The following is a 22,138-nucleotide window of genomic DNA, read 5'->3' on the forward strand; positions in this document are numbered from 1 at the left end:
ATTGTGCTCCTTTGGGTGATGAGCCTCACGTTTTATTAAGTTTGACATGTTAAAATTTAGCTTATTAGCTTCCCTCCCCTCATGAGGCACTTAACTCTAACAGAATCACTCTCTACATTTCATCATCATCTAAAAACCTTTTATAATCTGTATATTAGATCACACACATAAAGCAGCCTTGGGTTTGGGTGAAAAGGTTGGGAATGATCGTGAATTTCACAAGGAGGATTAATATCTTTTTCATCATATGAATGTAAATATATATTTATATATTCACTTTATGATAGCCGTATGTGATAGGGCTGTGTATAGCTGTAGTCCTGGTAGAGTGCCTGTTGGCTGGGGTTCTCTCAAGTGAACGAGATTAAGACTTCACTTTGGTTCTGATCAACAACCAGTGTAGAGCATTGGGACTTCTTAGGTTTCTTTGGTGGGGTATATATATTTTTTATCTGATATAAAAATGTCAAATTGCAAGAAGCAGCATTTACATCCCCTAGTGAACACAACAATGAGACGAGCCCAGGCATGTCTGAGAGCAAGAGCAGTGTGTCAGCTTTTGATGATGATTTAATACCTATAAAGGGAGCTACTCCACAAATTGAAGCGCACTATACTTCGCAAAATATGTACGAAATTTATTCTGACACAATTTTCACCACTTGAGGCAAAAAGATGCTTTCAAGTAAAAGTAGTCTACAAAGGAGGAGATATTAGCAGCTGGTGACGTGCAACCAAAATGCAAACATATGACTTTAAGTGTTGCTGGAGCACTCGTTAATTACATAGTGAGTGCTTATGCACAGTTGATAGATATAATGCGGTGTCACTAATATTATAGTGAGGGTGTGATGGGAGTGTCTGGCAAAGGCAAACCTTCACCTCCTGCAAAACTTCAGCAACATTCCAAGCGAGTCTGGATGCTTCATATTCCCCAATATAACTCGAAAAACTAGATCATGGACAACACAGGTAAAGTTGGCCACCATCCTTAAGAAGCCTTATCAAAATTGGTCAAACCTGTGGGACTCTTGAGAGAACTTACAAGTACTAATGGGCTAAGCAGAATGTGGTTTTGGTGGCTACCAAGGCAAGAACCAGTGTGATGGGATTTCAGTGTGGTTTGGAACAAGAGAAATTCTGTCAGAAAACTCAGAGGGGTGAAGCAGCTTTTAGGCAAAAATGTGTGTGGTGGGAGTGGAAGGAATATTTTGAGGATCTCCTGAATTCCAGTGGCATGCCGTACTTCCATAGAGGAAGCAGAGAACTATCTGAGTTATTCATTAGCTGTTCGGCGGCTGAGGACAGATGAGATCCACCCTGTTTGTCAAAGCTCTCGATTTTACGGCATTGTCTTGATTAGCATGTCTCTGCAATATTGTACTGTCTTATTCTGTCAATGTGTAATAGTTTAGATTGCCACATGTTAATGTGAGTTATCGTTTGCATACAGTGTTGTGAATTTAGTCTGCCATAATGGTTGATAGCTAACTGTCAAAAAAACAGGCAGGCTGCTGCCATGCTGTCCTTGCTGTTGTTTGACCTCTTTGCAAAGGTCATTGTGTGCACTGTAATTTATTTTAGATTTTTGCAAGAATCTGGATCTAGGGTCTGAGATAGATAGTAACTGATCATCCTGGAAAAATGGACCACATTGTCTTTAAAGGTGAGACATCTGAAATAAATTGCTATCATTTTGAAAAAAAAATATAGAAACAAATAAAAAGTTAAATCCAAAAAAAGGAAAACTGCTTGTTTCTCCAGGTTCACATCTGGTTTAGAGATTAGTTATTACAGAGCCAAGTAAACGCTGTGTTCTCGGAACACAGTATTTTCTCAGGGAGAAAGTAAATTGAGAACAGGGTCCTCCAAAGGTTTCCTGCTGTTGTGACTACTTTTGCCAGGTTTGAGTAAGAGATAATCTGGATTCACGGTGGCAAACGTGTCTATTGTAGAGATTAGCACACCAGACATATAAACCTATGTAGTTCTAAACAACAAGTCCAGTAAAGAAAACCCCAATGAAAAATGGGTGCCATGTCTCCAAATGCGGGGAAGGAAAAACATGGAGACGGGGCTCTATTATTCATGTTTGGGTAAAACATGAGACAGCTAATGGAGCTGGAAGAAATAAAGATCAAATAAAAGAGGCAAAAGCCAAGAAAAAAATAAAAATTAAACATTTTATTGAAATTGAAAAGTACCTGAAGGCATTAAATGTGTAGAAATCTGACACAGAGTCCAAGGACAGAAGGAAAATTAAGGGAAAGGGCTCAGCAGAACAGTAAAGGGGATACGAATGAAACAGTTAAATCTGACCCTTCCAGCCATTCTCTGACCACAGCCCACCACTGAAGGTTTCACATCAACAAGCCTGAGAAAGCACAACCACCTTCATGTCAGAGTTTTTTCCCGATATCCCACCAAACAGTGAGACCCTCCAATTCCGATTCATATGCATCAGTGGACAGCCCCTGCTCGACCTTTGACTCCTAACTAAGGAAAAAAAAATTCTAGTGAATATCCTACATGAGACATCAGCAGACAACATCATGACTCGGATGATGATGACAATAAGGCGTACAGGGAGGTCATTTCAGCCCCGTGTAAGGTCAGACATCATGTCATCTTGACAATCTCCTCAAAAAATGGACAAAGAGCTCTGCATAGCAGCTCTAACCATGTACCAGTCTAGCCAAGCTACAGCCTTTGTGCCAGAAGCCCTGACAGCAACCATGTACAAAGCTCCTGCTTGATGCGTGCTATCTTTAACAATTAAGCGATGGGACGATATGACCCAGACATGTGTTTCAAGTGCTATCAGAAAGGACATTGGGCTACAGACTGCCTTAGCAGGGACAACACTGAGAGACATGCAACTACTCTGACTCAGCTGATGGTTGCAGTAGACCAGGGGTGTCAAACTCAAATACACAGTGGGCCAAAGTTCAAAACTGGAACAAAGTCACGGGCTAACATTAATATTTATTGAAAAAAAATCTTCCTCTAGATATAAGAATGAATCTTTTCTTATGGACTCAAACAAGTTTTGCTGAAAAACTGAATATGGAACAAGCAAAGCTTAATACTAAACGATATATATATTAGCTGTATAATACCAGTAGGCCAGCTCTAATAGTAATTTGGCATGTCTTCGCGGGCCAAATGTAATTAGGCTGCGGGCCAAATTTGGCCCGCGGGCCAGAGTTTGACACCTATGCAGTAGACGGTGCTACACCTACAACACACACAGGTGATAGCATACACACCCTATGCTCACGCTTAGTAACACACGCTATTCCCTACCAAACCAAAAGCTTCAAACTCCTCCACAGGTTAGTGGCACCTGTGTCTCGTCTGTTAGAGGGTGAAGAGAAGTGGTAAGAAAAAAAACTTATGTGTAATGATGAATGAAGGAAATTGAAACTTCAAACATTTTTGCTGTCTGCCTGATGCCATGATATAATGTGTTGTTTGGGTATTTGAACCCCTGAAGGCCTCACTGTAATTAAACTTGAAGGGTTTGAGCCTGACCCCCACATTTTCAGGCCTGATCAGCTTTAATCAATAGAAGCTGTCAGGTGGTAACATAAGTGACCTACTTTTGGTAGATGCTGGGAAATGTACACCACACACACCAAGGTACTGTGGCTTTATTTTTAAAGCCACAGTACCTTGTATTATTTTAACACTTTATTTTTAAGGTGTTAAAATAATACAACAATAACAAAGACAAAAACACGATCAAACAAGGCAAAACATAATGAAAAAAAATTAATTTAATAATGGGTCTTCCTTTTCCCCCCATTAATATAGTTAGCTAAAACCAAACTGAAAATGTAAAATCTCAATTTAGCTAATTAAAAGAAGAATAAAAAGCTAATATATATATATATATATATATGTATATGTGTGTGTGTGTGTGTGTGTGTGTGTGTGTGTGTGTGTGTGTGTGTGTGTGTGTGTGTGTGTTTGTTTATAAGCAGCAAAAGCAAAACTGAAAAGAACAACCACTTCTAGAAAGTAATTGAAACTAAACTGAATCGTAAAATCTTGATCCTTTGCACTGAACCTCACGTGTCTCTATAGATATCGATAGTGACTTCAAGAAACAATGCCACAGAGAATTTATGACCACACACACTTGTTCATGTCAAAACATAAATGTGCATTTAACAAACACATAGTTTAACATGTTTGATGTATCAAATCTGTTCCTCAAGAGACAGATAGGAAGATTTTGGCCCTCACTCTGTTTTGGTCAAATATAGTGAACTTTCACTTGGCGTGGCAGACATCGCTTTCAAGTGCTGCAGTGTTTTAAATGATGCTGTGTTGCTACCTGTTGCAGGGGAAGGGGAAAACAACTCAACCTGATATGTCAGTGTCTTGGATATCTTGTTTGGGAGGCCCCTTAGAGATGGATTGGGTCCCACCAACCGCTGTGAAAGTGGGATATTGCAAATCTTCATCTTCTGTGCTATCCCAAATTTACAGACAGATGAAGGATGGCCTAGCCTCCTCAACCTGACAACCAACAAGTGCAGACAGTTTACTCCCTCTGGGTTAGGGTTACTGCAATACTACAGGAAGTTTAAAGACAGTGACTCTGAAATAGGCATCTGAGACTGTCGTCCTTGGTTTTACTTTTCAAGAAGAGAGTAGAGTCCACCCATGCTAAACTTTCAGTAAATGACCTAAGAGACAGCCAGTGACACTGAAGAATACAGTTACTTGAGATATGACCTTCTAGGAAATATATTAGAGGGTCACCCAGGCAACTGGAGCTTCAGCGTGTACATGGCTTTAGCCTTTGAGGTTATTTCGTGAGCTTATTCAAAGCTAAAGTCTTTCTTGGTTGGTTTGGGAACACTTTTAAGTCTCCCAGAAGGGCTGGAGGAGGTCCCTAAGGAAAAGGAGGTCTAGACTGCTATTGCAGTCTGGAACCTGGATCTCAGTAAGCAGGAGAGAAAGTAGATGAGGAGCCACAACCAAGATTTTTACATCTTCTTAGTATAATGATCGTAGCCTTAAGTATGTAAATATGCCTGTATATACCCAATCTCCTCCTTAACTGGTGGGCGAATCTCAAAGGAACTTTACACAAACATCGTCGTGCATACAGTGATCATGAACATGTATTATAAATCCCAGTTCTACTGATTTTCATATTTATCATCGCCCTGTGAATGCATCCATTTGCATTTGTTTGTCATGTCATGTTCAGTGTATGTCACCCATACGTAACTTCATGGTCACCAAAATTTGTATCCACACTCAAAACGATGCCAAAATTATACTTTTTTTTTTTAAAAGAGTGAAACAAATGCAGCTTAAACTTAGCTTAAACAACCGCCAGTGAATTGCCATTCTAATCGACTATCAAGTATGAAAACATTAGCACATAGAATGCGCCACATATTCACTTCTGGCTCACACTCAAACAATCATTCATGTTCACAACTCAGCAAACTGTGCTGTATATAATGGGTTTTCATTACTCTCACGACAACTGAGACAGTGACACTAACCACAACCCTCCCTCTGAGACCCTGATGTCCATCTGAAGAATCCAAATGCGGATCCTAAACTGAGTCTCACTTTACATCTGGGGGATATTTGAAACCACACTGAGCTCTATTTGAAGATGTGAAGGTAGTAACTTGAGTCCAGGGTAAGTGTCATGAGGAGGACATGAGACAGTAGAGTAGCAGAAAAGCCGTGTTGGAGTGGAGGAGTGGATGTTGTGGTGAGGATCAAAGTCACACCCGGTTGGGACCCTCCAGCTCAGTCCAGTGGCAGTCATTGTGTGTGTATGCGTATGTTTGATCTGGTGTCACTATATGTGTATGTGTGTGTGTTTGATCTGATTCATAACCCTGCTACTGCTGGCTTACTTCACACACAGTTGCACACATGCATCCACAGGCAGGCGGAGCAGGCACAGTCACACAAACCCAAACACACATCTTCGCACAAATATAGCTTTGATAGTGACTCACTCTCACTGTGTAACCCTCCATTCATTCACCCTTTGAGTCATGAGATAATCAGTGTCATACAATAGTAAAGCTGATTTGGAAAATTAGAGACACTTCAGAGAGACAGATTAAGAGGAGACGTCATCGCAAACATTAATACTGTTTTAATTACTCGCATCAGCAGCAAATTATAGCTTTTGGCTCAGCGAAAACAAGCTCTGAAAAAAAAAAGATTTGTATTGTGGACTATAAATACGGCTCTGGAAATAATGTAAATTTATATAACTCAAACCCAGCCTTTAGTGACGGTAAATATAAAAGAAACTGGAAAAATGTACCGCTTGACTCTCACTGGGGAGAGATGGAGAGCAAAAGCAGCAGAAAACTTCAGATTAGGACAGATTCATTAAGTGAATTAAACTGTTTTCTTAATGTTGTCAGGAGTGAGGCATTTTCCCAATTATGTTAATCCGGGATATGGAAGCAGGATGAGGAGAATAAATCTGACACAGCAGAAAAAAACATGAATCTAAACACATTAAACGCATAAAGAGAGTCAGGCCTTGTTGTACTTAAACTTTCTGAAAGCTTTTCTACTTCAGCTCCCACACACTCATAGGATGACCGAGTGTGTGTGTGTGTGTGTGTGTGTGTGTGTGTGTGTGTGTGTGTGTGGTGTGAGCCAGATGCCAGTGTGATTTAAGCCAGAGAGGACTTAGTGACACTGCCTCATCCCTGTCACCCTGCTCAGCTCATTACATAGAGTGGTCTCTAAAAATGGCCACTAAAAACAGAAGAAAAAAAACCTGCAAGCACTCACCTACACACTCTCTCTCTCTCTCACACACACACACACACACACACACACACACACGCACACACACACACGTCGCAGCTCTGTCCCAGTCGCCCTTATATGTCTTCTTTCTGCACCTCATTTCTAAATTGTGCATTTTTTGACCTACATTTCAGATCACCCTATCTCTATGTTTCTCCCTTACACACACACATGCACACACTAGGGGTCATTTCAGGTTTAAAATTTTCACTCAGGCCGACACAAATTAAAGATCTACAAACACAAATTGTATAAAACAAATTGAAAAAAAAAGTAAAAAAGCAAAAAACAAAGCAGTCAAAGGAAGAGGATGAGACACGAGTATACAGGAAAAGCCCTCTGTGAGTCCCCTACAACACCACTCTGGGGCTTTACTCTTCCCCATTGATGCACTTATGGAATTTTCTGTTTCTGGCCAATCAGCTCTCTTTCCTGTGTCCCCTTCCCCCCCTTTTTTTTTTTTTTTTTAACTTCTGCTATTGCATCTGCAATGATTTCAAACAGTTCTGTAAGCATTCCATTCTACTTTCCTCCATTTCTTTCCATTAAGTAAGTGGGGAAGGCCTCCGATGGGTGAGAGTGAAGACCCAGGTGCTGGAAAAGGACAAAAGCAGAGTGCAGCACGTATTATTTTAACAGACTAATAATAGCAGTAGTAAGCCAAACTTAGTTAGCCTGACAGCACGATCTGTGGAAATTTTGGTTCGGGGTCAAAGCTTTGACACAGACAGAAACACAGTTGCTGACAGTCTGGCAGTTAGACCTAGCCAGACAGACAGTTTGGAGCTGCCTCACTGTCCCGTTGTCTCTCTCCCTATTCCTGTTGTTATTCATTAGGACAGAAGCTCCCTCCCCCTGCTGTCTATCCAAACAGAGATTATGAATCAGCAGTACAGGCAAGAGGACAAGTGTAGACAGAATAAAAAGAGGAGCCAAAACAACAGAAATATGTGTTAACCAGCTGGGTAAAGGTGTTTCTTTCTGCTAAAAATGAGACAATTTAAAAGTGACAGGTGAGAATTAAGTGTGACATTGCGGATGGTCTAGAGAAAGACTTGAGGGAAATTATGGGTCAATGAATAGTCACTGAAGAACACATATAAGAGATAATTTAAAAACCTAATCACAATTAGCTCAAAACTGGAATAAATCAACTGATTCAATTATCAGAAGCAGCCATACTTGGTCTCTACTGTTGTCTGTGTGGCTCAGGTATTAGCAGAGGGCCTGTAATTCCTGAACAGAGTGTCAGGTTTGACTTGAAGAGCCAGAGGCTCCATAACATAAAGCTACTCTAATCTCACAGGAAGGTTTATTCTAATCATGAACAACTGTGTGGAGAGGAGCTGATTTACAACACTGTCCCAACAATGACAAAACAATGCTGTTAAGAAAAACTCAGAACTCCAAACAAACCCTGGGGCGCTGTAACAGAGATGGTCTCTGAGGAAATGCACGCCTATAGGGCTTCGTGTTTGTTTTCACCTTGGCAATTTTCATTATATCCAGTGTACATTAGGAGTTAAGTGAAAAACTATTAGAACAAATTCAAGAACTTTGCAGGGTGAAAATATTAAAGGTGTTGAGTTAATTTTGCAAGACACATGTGATGTGGATGCTGGAGGCTACGAACACAGACATATATAAACATATATAAGACAAAATTAAATGATATGCAAATCTGTTACCTCATATTTTACTCAGAACAGAATACAGAAAACACATTGAATGTTTATGTGAGAAAATGCGCCATTTTAAAAAATATATATATTAGCTCTGAATTTAGTGGCAGCAATATTTCTCAAAAAAGTTGTAACAGACCAATAAAAAGCTGGGAAAGTATGTGATGCTAAAAAGATATTTTGCAGCTACGTTTTTTAATTGGCAACAGGTCCGTAAGATGAATAGACAGGCAGAGTTAACAGTGAAGATGGGCAGAGGTTCACTAATATAAAAAAATATGTTCCTATGAATTATGGAATTATTTGAATATCTTATGATATACAGTACACAATCATCAAAAGATTCAGAGAATCTGGAAAAATCTGGGCTGTCTGATGGAACTACATTCATAATTCCTCCAGAAATCACTTTGTTGGGGGGAATTTGGTTGTTGATAGGACATAGGTTTGAGTCCTTTATTTATTAGTGTACAACTGTATCAAAGTTAGGGATGGGTACCGATAAACGGTAGTAACCAGACCGAAAAGCAGCGCACATTTCGGTGCTTTATTTTTTTTTTCCTGAGATGTCATACACTTTGGATTCTAGCCAATCATTTTACCTTTCCAAGGATAGTAGGCGGGCCCAGGTACGTACGTTCTTTTAGAGCAGAGCTACAGATTAAAAATGCCCAAGGCGAAGCGGTCAAAAGCCTGGCTTTACTTCACAGCAAAAGATGCAAACTCAGCAGCCTGCAACAAGTGCTTTAAGCTGATACTGTGCAAAGGAGATAACGCCTCGAATCTGATGAAACCTGGCGATGCATAGCGTTTTTTTTAAAGCCGAGAAATGTACTGTATTTGATAGCTTGCTGCAAGACCGAGCACATCTACTGCCGGTGTAGTAAATCTCCATTAGCGAGTTAGCGTGGATCGCCCCGTGCGTGAGCTGGACAGTGCTTATCATTTTGCAGAAAAAAGAGACTGCTAAAAATAAAAACATAAGAGGTTTTTGGACAAAGTTTGTGTTCTCCATTCTTTAAGCACCGGTTCGAGCACCGTTTAAGCACCGGCACCATGTCAAAAGTACCAATTTGTCACCGGTATCAGATAAAACCTAAACGATACCCATCCCTAATCAAAGTATTGGCGACTTTCAAGCCTTTGAGTCGCCGAGCAGCTGAATAGGGGAATAATGTTGACGCGCCCGCTGTTTAAAACGTTAGTCAAAGTTCCAAGTTAAAACTCCTTTATTTGTTATCAAATCCTTAAAATCCGTAGAAAAACAGTGATCAAAAACATTCCAAGCTTGAGCGGTCAGCAAAAGTCGACTTCCCCCATCACCCACTCATTCACAAAATTTCCCTCGGGCCGTGAACAGGTGTTATAGCAATCACTATTACTGACACCACGTGACCCAAAGCTACGCCTATCCATAACATTCCGGCTCCTAATTATTACATTTTTACAGTAATAATTACACATCCAACACCACAACTCACAACACACACTTCATCATATCACAAACACCCAGTGAGACAACATAACATACTCAAAAAGTCCACCAAAGTTATTTTCTCATGTCTTCTCTTCTTTTCTTCTGTCTGCACATGGTCAGTCAGTCATAGGCCAGAGGTTACCAGCACTTAGCCTAAATATAGTCAGTCTGTAATGTACATCTCATAACATTAAAGTCAATTCAAAGTTAGTTATGTCACACTGTGTCAAAATGTCATAGTCATGGGTCAGAAGCCTCCTGAAGAAGGCATATCTTTGTGATGGGTCTGCACACATGGCTGGTTGGGGTCTTAATCCAGACCTGACGCACAAGCCCCTTTTCATCTGGTGCAGCTCCGGTGACTCTCCCAATGATCCAGGAACCACGAGGTGCAGAATCATCCACTATAAGGACCACATCTCCGGGAACGAAGTTGCGTTTAATCCTTCCCCATTTCTGGCGCTCTAATTCTGTGACTGGGACTCTCTTTGCATATCCTCTAGATATAAGATCTGTCATGAAGGCAGTGTAGTCTTTGTGAAAGTCTTTATCTCTGATGAACCTTTTCTTCAAACCTAAGGCTCGTTGCTCAATTGCACAATTGTCAGGCATTCTTATGTCTCGGTCTTTTAGTGGCAGGGCAATGCTGTAGTGCCAATCCCCCAAAGTCACCGTCTTGCTGGCCAATTCCAGGAACTTCAAGTCTTCCTTTGACAGCCCCATCTGTTCATCATTGCTGCTCTCAGGAAAATCCATCTTGAACTGCTGTTTCCATAGCTTGTCCAGTATGACAGCAGAAACTGTCTAGAGCTCTGGGCATATTCATGCCAATCAAAAGCTCAACATTGGCCTTAATTTCTGGCAAATGAACGTGCTTCAAATGTGGCCAGTCATCCAGGTCCTGTTGATTTGGGATGTTACCAGTATCTACAGGCATTTTATGCTGAGTGAAGAGGTTAGGCATATCACAGTACATGTCACTGTCCAATCCAGCAACTTCAAGTTCAGGTACAATGAAACTGTCCACCACTTTCTCCTGTCCCATGGTGCGCAGGAGAATCTTTGTCTTCCTCCCAGCAATATTCAGCTTGTCCATAAGACCCGCTGTACAAAAGGATGCTGAACTCCCATGGTCCAGAAAGGCATACGTTTCCACTATTCTTTGACCTCTCTTTGATTTTACTTTAACTGGCACAATGGCAAGCTTACAGTCCTGTTCACCGGCCCCAGTAAGACCACTAGTCTGGATCGTAACAGGAATGTTATCTGCCTCATTATTAGGTTTGACTTCATTCTTCTCTTTGTGGTGGATATGGAGTATACTTGCATGTCGGAGGCCACAGATTTTACATGAAAGGCGTTTTCTGCATTCTTTGCTTATGTGCCCAGTACACAAACAGCCAAAACAAATGCGGTTCTTTTTAAGAAAAGAAATCTTCTCATCATGAGGTTTCTTATCAAGCAGAGCACATGACTCCAGTGTGTGTCCGCCTTTGCAGAAAAAACAAGCCTTCACAGTGCTGTGACGATCTTGAGCCTCTATCTGATTCTGTCTCTCGACGTCAGAGACTGTTGTGGCGAAGCTACTTCCTTTAGCTTTTAGATGTGGAGAACATTTCCCTCCATTGCTGCCCTTGGCTGCTAGATGTGTTGCTGGAACGTCACATAGATTTCCAAAGATGGGATCTGTTACAATTTTAACTTGACGCTCAAGGAAGGAAACAATGTCAATGAATGCGGCTCTGCGATGTTGCCTCTCCTGAATGTCATATGCTACTGTTCGCCATTTGTCTTTTAACTTATATGGCAGTCTTCTAATCACAGCAAGCATATTGGCAGGTGTATTTAATTCAGAGAGATCATCAATCTCTTCCATTGCATTGCAGCATCCACGTAAGAACAAACAATATGCCTGAAGAGCTTTTCCATCTTCCGATCTAATCAGTGGCCATGACTGAACTTTGTTCAAATAGGCAGATGCAATCACATGTCCATTCCCAAAGTGCTCATACAGCAGAGTCTTTGCCTTTACATATCCAGCACTTCCAGACATATGTTGGCAGCTTTTAACAAGTTCATTGGGCTGCCCCTTGGTGTACTGTGCAAGATAATGCAGGCAGTCACCAGCATCGCCAGTCTTTGCTTCTATGACCTGTTCAAACGAGCGCATAAAGGCCTGAAAATGTAAAGGGTCACCATCAAAGGTTTGAATCTCCCTTTTGGGCAGTGAAGAAAGACCTTGCTGATGGACCAACATACAAGTTAATTCATTTTGTTTTTCCATAATGGACAACAGATTTTCATTGGCTACTGGAAGAGCAGCTTGTGGCTTAGGCAAAGGTGGAATTGATCCAAAAGCATCAGAAGGCCCCATAAAAGCTGGTGCAGGCCTTTCCCTTTTGATATTCTGTTGCACTGTTTTTACTTGAAGCTCTGCATTCCCAGTGATTGCATTTCCTTTTGTAAGCGTCTGAGGAACAAAAGTCTCTGCATCCGCATTAAGAATTTCAAGGCTGTTTCCCTTTGTTTTAAAATATGATTCCATTCCATTAGATTTCCGTGAAGCGACGCTCCGCATAGCGGATCCAGTTCTCAGCACGTTCACCTTTGCAACAGTTGCAGCTATATCTGCTTCAAGCTGAAGTTGTTCTTTCTTTCTCCTCAATTGTTCCTCTTGTTCTTCAAGAGAGTGTTTTTCTTTCAGCATATGTTGACGTGCGAGCAAGGCGGCCATTTCAGCTTCTGCCCTGAGACATGCAGATGAAGTAGATGATACTCTTGAGCTTGACCTACTGCCTTGATTTGACACACTGTCGGATGGCAACACGTCATCATTAACATCGTTCTGAGGATTAAGAGATAATTGTGGTTCTTTTCCAGTGTGCTCTCGAACCTCCACTTCTCCTCCCAGGGAAGTTTCCTGTGACTGTGCCTTGTCAGATGATGGCCTCCCTGAATGTTTATCAGTTTCAGAAAGCCATATGTTAACATCCTCCATAAACCCTTTATTGTATTTAGAGATGCTTGAGAACCATGTATTTTGTTTATCTTTCTCATCAAATGAGATTAGAGAAAGTAAAGATTCATGCAATGCACTGGCATCCTTAAACAGGTGTGTTAACTCATCAAACTGTTTTTTGACTTGTGAATGATTTTTATCATCTTTCATTAGCTCTTTAAGAGACATAATAACACTTTTCATTTTGTTTACATACCTTTTCCGATCTGTTTGGATGGTTTCAATTTTGTTTGCAAGAGCTTTCTCAGTGAGGGAAGTTATTCTTTTATCCTTTTCAGTTTTTCCAACAACAGATGCAGCCTGTGATCCACTCATTTTAAGCATTCAACATAAGCAGCATGCCAAAATCCAAAACAAAGGCAACAGCAATTCCTTCAAACTCAGGTGAACGCCTGCAGAGCCACAGCACACACACACACCAAACCGAATAGCAAACGTAGCGGTGGGCGTGTCACAAAAACATCTTCGTATGGTCAGAATCCAAACTGCGTTCAAACAAACAATACGCAGCACAAAAACACAGTTTACATACCACCGTCGTCTTCTCCTTATCTGTCAGACTAGCCGATTTTATGGGTGTAGTGGTGGCGGTGTGTGGGCTCGCGTCGGCGTTTATTCAGCGCTGATTGCGGGACGCTCCATTGCCGTCGCGCTTTTTGCTGACAAATATTGGCGACTTTCAAGCCTTTGAGTCGCCGAGCAGCTGAATAGGGGAATAATGTTGACGCGCCCGCTGTTTAAAACGTTAGTCAAAGTTCCAAGTTAAAACTCTTTTATTTGTTATCAAATCCTTAAAATCCGTAGAAAAACAGTGATCAAAAACATTCCAAGCTTGAGCGGTCAGCAAAAGTCGACTTCCCCCATCACCCACTCATTCACAAAATTTCCCTCGGGCCGTGAACAGGTGATATAGCAATCACTATTACTGACACCACGTGACCCAAAGCTACGCCTATCCATAACACAAAGTATCTTGTTAACACTTAACTGTTAATTACACTCCCAAAAAGTTGATTCTTTTCATCTGGTCATAGCAGTTTCAGTGGGAGAAACGTTTTGTCATTCATCCAAGTGACTTCTTCAGTCTCAGCTGACTGCAGGTTTCCCCAACCTTATAAACAGAACATTTGCATAATGACTGAAACCAGCACCACTGAATGAACAATGGGCTGGGAAGTTACTTTTGGGGATTTACTTACCTGGATAATTGAGCGTGCATCAAGATGTTAATTACACTGTATTTACTGTTTATAAACCGTTTTAATGCAGTGTAAATCAGCTACAAGGGCATTTAAATGTTCATATGAGAAAAAAATGAAACTTTAAATCACTTCTTTCATAAAGAATTCAACAGATGTTTACAGTCTATTTATATACACTAACAAATTAATGCAAGGATAAAAGTAAATGCATTAACAAACCTATGGCGTGAGTTATGCATGTAACAGATTACACTTAAAGCATTGATGCTGGCAAACGAGTCGACAATGACCTCTGCAAGGTGAAAAAAGACTAAGATGTGAATAAAAAGCTGTGGAACAAGGTATTAAGTGACCTTGCTGAGATAATTTTATAAAGTGTCAATAAATCTGTCATTGTTCCAAAATTGTTTGTTTTTTTGGCATGAAAAACTGATCTGCGGAAATAATTTGAAACACAAAGTCCACAATTAATTGTGCAGTCCAGCTGATTTGTAGGGAACAGGGCTGACACACATTTTAATGGACTGAAGGTTAATCTTTACAGATCTTTAGCCTTTGTGTGCTCCCAGCCTTTCCTGTGCTCATGCCAGCAAACACTCTTAATGACACACACACACACACACACACACACACACACACACACACACACACACACAAAGCTCCAGCCAAGTACCCATCAATCCTTCTCACTGCCCAAGCCCTGCCATCGATCAGTGAGTATGTGTGTGTGCGCGCGCGACTGTGTCTGCATTCTTCTTTTGGGGTGTTCACAGTTTTGTGCGTGGTCGTACAGATTGATAAATGACCCCGATTAGTGGCAACTGACCGCTCTATGATTGCAATCTAAGTGTAGCGGAACAGCTGTTCTCGGGGCAGTGTTGTCTAGAGCAGTCTGCGATTAATACAACAGCACTTTAATGAATTACAAATCAACCACAGGCCTCGGATCTGCTGGCCGGTAATACGTACACAGCTCCACCTGTGAATTTTGAGGTCTGTGGCAAAACCATGACATATTGTGTTATACAAGCATCCCAGAACCAACTAGAACCAACCAAATAAAACAGCAAGAAAATTCAGTTTTTTTCACATCTCTCCATATTCTGTCCGTATTACAGTTGTTTGTATAAGCTGTCAGCTGGGGTTGTTGGAATGTTTGTATGAAGACTTGAAGACTTCAAAGTGGCTTTTTTCCCACTCCTATCTTGTCTTTTCCAGGTAAGCCTTCTCACTATTTTTCTTTCAGTGTCACTGTTCTTTCCTGACCCAATGACCTCTCCCTGATGCCTAAAATCACCTACAAACACACACTGTGATACTTCCACACACGCACATAGACACTCCGATTAACGCCCATCCTCAACCTTATCTCTACTCTATCTCTTTATCTTCACATCTATTGGGTATACCTGTAACCTAGCAACAGAGCTGAGCAAAGACCCACCCCTACCTGCTCACTGCGCTGACTCCTAGCCCTAACAGCCAATCAAACCGTGTCAGGGCAGCAACAAGAGCCAATCAAATTTCTGCTATAACTGGGAGTTGCCCCTTGCTCTCCACCCTTTTGACCCCACATGCAGGAGTATGCATGTCCATGCAATGCATGCTTACGCATTACACAGAAGGAGAGGTCTATAAAGACCACAGAGACCACAGCATTGGGCTCTGTGTTGATTATGTGAACCAGTACTTTACTAAAGAGGAAAATAAAATGTGTGATTGCAGAATTCTTGATGAACGACTGCAAGAGTAGTCTTCCAGACTAAGACATATAAACTGCTCAGTACATGCACAGAATACACTGTGAATAAAATGTTAGGTAGACTGCTTTTCATACCGAATTTTCTCTGCAAGGCCTGCTCCTTTTCTACTCTTTTTTTTTCCACCTCTCTTGGCTACTGACATTACAAACTAATAAAAAAATACCCTCTTTGCTGTCGTGTCTCTTTGACCACTGCTGAATACTTCTTGATTTATTTCTCTAGATGAATCAATGCGCGCTCCTGCTGTACTATTGTGGTGCAAAATCAACATCCAAAATCCAAAATCCAAAGCCATCGGTGTCGCTATGTGGCCAGAAAACATGAACACCTACTTTGTTCAAAGCACATTTTATTTTTCCACCCTAACACTGCGTTATTTCCTTCAGAACCCTTTTGTATTGACATGCCCATACTTCCTCTTTGTAGGATAGACTATAGTATTTTCTTTTTTGCAATAAAATCAATACCCAGATACAATACACCTGAAAGCTGAAACTAAAAGACACAAACTGCGGGCTTAAAAAACCTGACAAACAGCATCGACAGTGCAGGAACAAATGGTCTACAGATGTGTCCCACCCACATTATTCTACGGATCCCAAAGTACCCCTGGTATATAATCAATATTAAGTGCAAAACCTTAAAAATATGTAAGTTAAATTTTAACATTCAGAGCTTATAAAGCTTATTTATATGTACAGATCTATATTTACATTCCTTTTCCCCAGTTGCAGATAATGCTATAATGATCAATTGCTTTCTTAATGTCAATCAAGCACTCATCAACAGTAAACTTACACTCTGACTTGGTGCTCTTCTTTTGGAAGTTTTGCTTGAAATCCACCTTTATATCCGTCTTATCCTTTGGTCCTTATCTTTGAGTTTTAGCTCAGTTCTTGCTGTGTCACATCAAGCACTTTGTAAACAGTGTTTTAAATGAACATATTTAATGCATGCAGGGTTTTTTTTCCTTGGCTTATCTTTCCTTCTTTGATCTCTCTATCCGCCTGTCCTGTGTCATCGCCTCGTCGCCTCTCTCTTCTTGTATTTTTGCATTTCTGCTCCTTTCCTGGAATCTGTCACAAATAATGCGAGTGGATGGGAGGAAGGTGGCGTGCGAGGGAGAAGATCTACCTTTGAATCGTTACAGCACTCCCTTGCACTGTGTCAATGGGGAGGAAGGGGAGGGGGAATCAAAACTGAAAAATTTTAAATTTAATCAGCCTCTAGTCGGATAGATGGAAGATGGGAAAGTAGACAGGGGGAAACGAGATGCTGGTCCGAACAAATACACACAACTGCTATTGCAAATATTCCCTTTCACATGGGCCCAGACTTGATGCACATACTGGAAAGCTGATCTATTCACTCTACTCACAGACAAATGGTCTTCAACTAGCATTTCAAAAATTCCAGGTATGCCGTCCATCGTAGCTCTACCTGACCTATTGCTTGTTCGTGTGTGCCTATAGATTTGCATGTAAGTGTAGGAGGAAGGTATAAGACAAAGCTGCCATATTGAGACCAGCTGTAGGGTTATTTATTAATGCAATTCAGTCTGTCATACCTTTTTTCCCATCCTAAATTTCCACATCTTATTTCAAGAATACCCTCATAGTTGATTATGTTGAAACAGTGAGCTACAGATGCTGTTGGTATACTTTATGTACAATCGAACAGTTTATGGTGCACCACTCATTTTAGATATTCAATGCCTATTACTGCACCTCAAGACTTATAGATAATTTCTCCCCCTGCATAAAAAAATCAGTTTTTGATTATTTAGACTGATGATTTTTCAAGTCCAACCTGGTATGAGTATGTTAGTGCTTCTTCTCCAGATGCAACTTTGGAATCTGAAAAGTGAACCTTATGTGGAAATGGCTTAAACCTGATTTTTTTTTTTTTTTTTTTTTTTACGATTATGTGTTTGCAAAAAGACATCAGTGGCTGGTTTCAAGTCTTGCTGTATACAACACAAGCTTTACTTTTGTAAATTATGGTCCCCATCAGTGTCCAGAAGAATGTTAAAGCAGGGCATTCATTAGGGTGGGGCCACCTTGTTATTGAGAAGTTGCCACTGTATGACTGGATTCACAGTCACCGTGCACCACCCGTGTTTGTGATGTGGTTTCACAAAGCTAAGACGGAGATGGTGAAAACAGCAAAAAAAATGCAAACCAGTAGGTGACATCATGGTGGCTATGCCCATCTATTTACAGTCTATGCATGTTTTTGTGTCCAGCATTCCTGTACTACAACAACTTCACGTTCAGCACATTTAAAATTTTACAGTTATGGTGGTGTCAAAACTGTTAAACTGTTTTAAATTTTACATTTTTGAAAAGGAAAAAAATTATAAAACACACTTCTCGCTAAGCAGAACTGCGTCTCAGTGATAGATGAAAAGTTACCATCAAGGTCTGGTTCTTACTTGATAAAGTGGTTGTGAACTGTCTTATTTTATTCATGCTAACGATCAGGTTTGCCTCCCTGCCAGACTGTGTTAGTACAATTTAAATTACTCATCACATACTGCAGACTGGTCCAAAAAGCTTTCCCCCCCAGAGACACTCAGGAAAGAGTCTCTTGAAAATTTGATCAATTTTGTCTGGTAACATTAAAAAAACTGTAGAAGAGCTATATGATTTTTTTTGTTTTTATCCCTTTAATGTGTGTGAAGAGCCAACAAGAAATCAGACAGCTCGGCTGGAGTCTTATTCACGTATGCGCTCTACCAGCTCAACTGTGATGAATGCTAATGCTCGTCCTCACAGGCCTAAAACTGGGGAAGCAAAAAACAGAACATCCAGATACTTAAAAGTGGAAGTTTGGAAATTCTTTTGGCCATATGTGCCACAAGCAGCTTTCATTTGAATGAATAAGGCGACATCTTGTAATCCAGTATCCAGCTGTCCTTGTTAAATCCCTGAGATTTAAACATATTAAATCTGTTCCTTACATTTTATTTGTGTATTTGTTCTTGGACAGGCTAACCAAGTTGGAGCATCTCTCTTATTACAGCTCTACACACTATGACAAGCTTATAATATTATTATTACTAAGGGAAGAGAACAAAAACGGGAATTCTTAACTAAAAACTTTTCCCTGACTATCCATTGATCTAAAATGTAATCACTGAATTGCACCATACAGTGAAAGGCAGCGATGTGATTAATTTCTTAAGTCTGTGTATTATGTTTCTCAAACTGTTTTGACTTAATAATACATTTTTTGCATTTTTTTTTCCTGTAAAGTCCCTACTTCCTGTAAGCTGCCACACATCAAAGTCCACTACACCATATTTCATAAATTTCTCATCAAGTCTTCCAGGCATATGCCTCTGAGGTGTCAGTGCTACCACCAGAGGGCAACACTGTGGCGTTCTGGGTCCATAGGAACTCAGTGGGCAGCAAGGTCTGCGAGGTCTGTCTGGTGGGCAGAACAGAGAGAGCAAGACAGAGACGAGGGGAAGAGGCAGAATGTGTGTGGGAGAGAAAAAACACTAAACAGAAGGTGAGGCGAGACAACTGAGTGGGGGGCCATGAGACTGAGATGTACTCAGAAGGAGTGTGTGCGTGTTTATGTGTGTGAACATGAGGCTTATGTATGAGATCTTGCATAAGCTCAGGTGTCAGCAGGTGCGTGAAAGCACTAATACGAAGCCGTGCATTGGCATCTGTGTGCGCGCATGTGTATGCGTGTGCATTTGTGTGCCTAAAGACAATACCACTCCCTCATTACCCTGTTTCCTCCAGTCCAGCACTAATGAGGAGCCTCACCATCACTGTGGTAATCAAGGTCAAGCCTAGGCCAAAACACAGAATCAGACACACCAGGCAGACGCACACTTTGTGGAGCCAGTGAGGAAGTGATTGTGTATGCACAGCCACAATTAGCAACACATTTACAATAAATAGCCATTTTATATAGCTTTATTTCACAAACGAGAAAGGAAGGCAAAAGCAAGAGGCAAAAGGGTGGAGTTCTATAAGCCTCCCATGTGATCCCAACAGTTGCTAAGAAAGGATGTGGGTGTGATGTTATGTCCCCCCTGTCTTCGCTTCCTCCTTTTTTTTGTGAGTTGAAGACAGAGAGACAGGCAGAACATGAGGGAGAGGATGCATGATCGAACACAGGTGGAGTCAGGTAGAAAAAGTGGAAAAAGCAAAGCAGCATAAGGATGAGAAAGGGGGGAAAAGGGGGAGGAGGGAGGGAAAAGCAGGGTGATATACAGGGGTATAAGGCTTGGAGGGGGGGTTGGGGTGGAGGGAGTAATTAAATGAAAAGAGCAAGACTTAGCTCTTTAGTCTCATCCCTCAAGACCAGCCTGACACTGCTCCAGCTAGCTAATGTCATAGCAACAGGGAGAAGGAAAGTCTAATGGGTGCGGCACAGAGAAAACGAGTAAAAAGCAGGTACAGGCGAGAAAGAGGAGGTAAGGGAGGAGAAACTGAGTGATGAAGGATGCAATGTTTGGAGGAAGGTAGGAAAAAGAAGGAAAGGAAGACACCCTGGAACTAAGGAAGACACAAACACTGTACAGTCAAGGACAGAAACATTGGTCTGTTGGGAAGGATATGAAAAAGATGAAGACATGAAGAAAAAAGGAAGAAAAAACAACAGGAGTGGAGGAAGCCACAAAGAGTGAGAGGGGTGGCAAACAGCCAGAGGAATAAAAGCCATGCCGTCCCTTTTCTCGCTGTCCATATGAATTCCCCACTCACTTCTTCTGTTGTGCAGCTGTACCTGTGTTTTCCATTGTTTCTATATCTAATCTTCTCCTCTGAATAATTAACTAGACCATCAATAATTCAGCTTTAATTAGCAAAGAAACATCAGACAGATGTGAACTTCACTGCATCATAGTGCAAATAAAATACAAGCAAAACACACACGGTGGGGCTTCAGTCTAAAATAGGAGAGGCAGATATAAATTATAAGCAAGAGATGGGTTAAAACTAATACAGGTGTGAAACCTGAAATGAGAAAATGTTGTTTGAAAGTTGTCATATTTACAGGATCATGTGGTTCAGACTGCAGTACTGACTGGAATCCTATTCCAAGTTTTACTGCGCGAATATTTGAGAGAAATTAAAAGTTTTTCTTACAAAAGTTTAAAATAACAAAGTGCATTTCATACTTTGTAACAGGAAGTGCCTGTATACTGCATGGTCACTTAGACCAATTGTATTCCACATTGCCTTATCAGCAGTTATTGTTTCCTTTATGAGCACAGAACAGTTGAACTTATTAAGCTGTTCTAAACAAACAATCAAGCTGCCTGAAAAGGGAAGCGAATAATCATTTTAGTCCATTCTTGTTTTGGCTTTCCTTTAAAAGCTGCAAGGTAACCAGCCATAGCAGATCTGGAGTCTGGACCTGTGGGCCACTAAAGCAGCTGAGGCATCCCAAATGGATAGAATCACACACTATAAAAAAAAAAACTTTGTAAAAATATCAAGGGTTGCAGTTTCAATTCAACTTGGACCAATGGATGCCCACAAGTGACAGACCAGATCATAAAAATGTGCTTATCAATGCAGGGCTACTCTAAGCCAGAAAAACACAAAACGAAAATGTTAACACACACAACCTCAACCCTCCAGGAATGTGGCTTAGCAAAAAAACAGCTGTTGGCATACTGGCCAAAATATTGGGCATTTTAGATACAGAGTTAAAATTGTTCAAATCTTATCTCTTATATCACATCTAATTCACTATCTAATGCATCTAATTCTTTCCCACTGTCCTTTGGTGTCCCACAGGGCTCAGTTCTGGGTCTTCATTTCATGCCTGCTGTTAGTTTTAAAATAAATTGCAAATTACTTACTGTTGAAATGTTATTATTATTTTAAATATGAATGACTACAATAAAAGACTGCTAATAAGATATGATCCATTTGACTTTCCCTTGATGGCCTTTACATCATCTTATTTATCTCAACCAGCATCAACTCCAGTAAATCTGCCCTGGAGTGCTTGTAAGCAATGCAGAATGCAAACAACTGCTGGATCCCATGGTTCCATGCATGCCCAAGCTGGTGGTCAACTGACTAACAGCAATGTGGTAATGAGAGATCATCAAATTTTGAAGACATTCAGTTTCTTCAACCAACAATGGGCGAAATAACTGTTTTAAGGCAACCAATTGAAGTGACTGGCAATGAGAGTGA

At 40.8% G+C, this 22,138-nt stretch overlaps 1 protein-coding gene across 3 annotated transcripts in view; it reads right to left on the bottom strand.

Moving 5' to 3' along the window:
- Positions 1–22,138, bottom strand: part of LOC309687539 (A disintegrin and metalloproteinase with thrombospondin motifs 2-like) — a 145,406-nt gene that overhangs the window by 84,651 nt on the left and 38,617 nt on the right. The gene's annotated exons all lie outside the window — the stretch shown is intronic.

Source organism: Aulonocara stuartgranti, assembly GCF_965226115.1.
Source record: "Aulonocara stuartgranti genome assembly, chromosome: 2".
NCBI lineage: Eukaryota > Metazoa > Chordata > Actinopteri > Cichliformes > Cichlidae > Aulonocara > Aulonocara stuartgranti.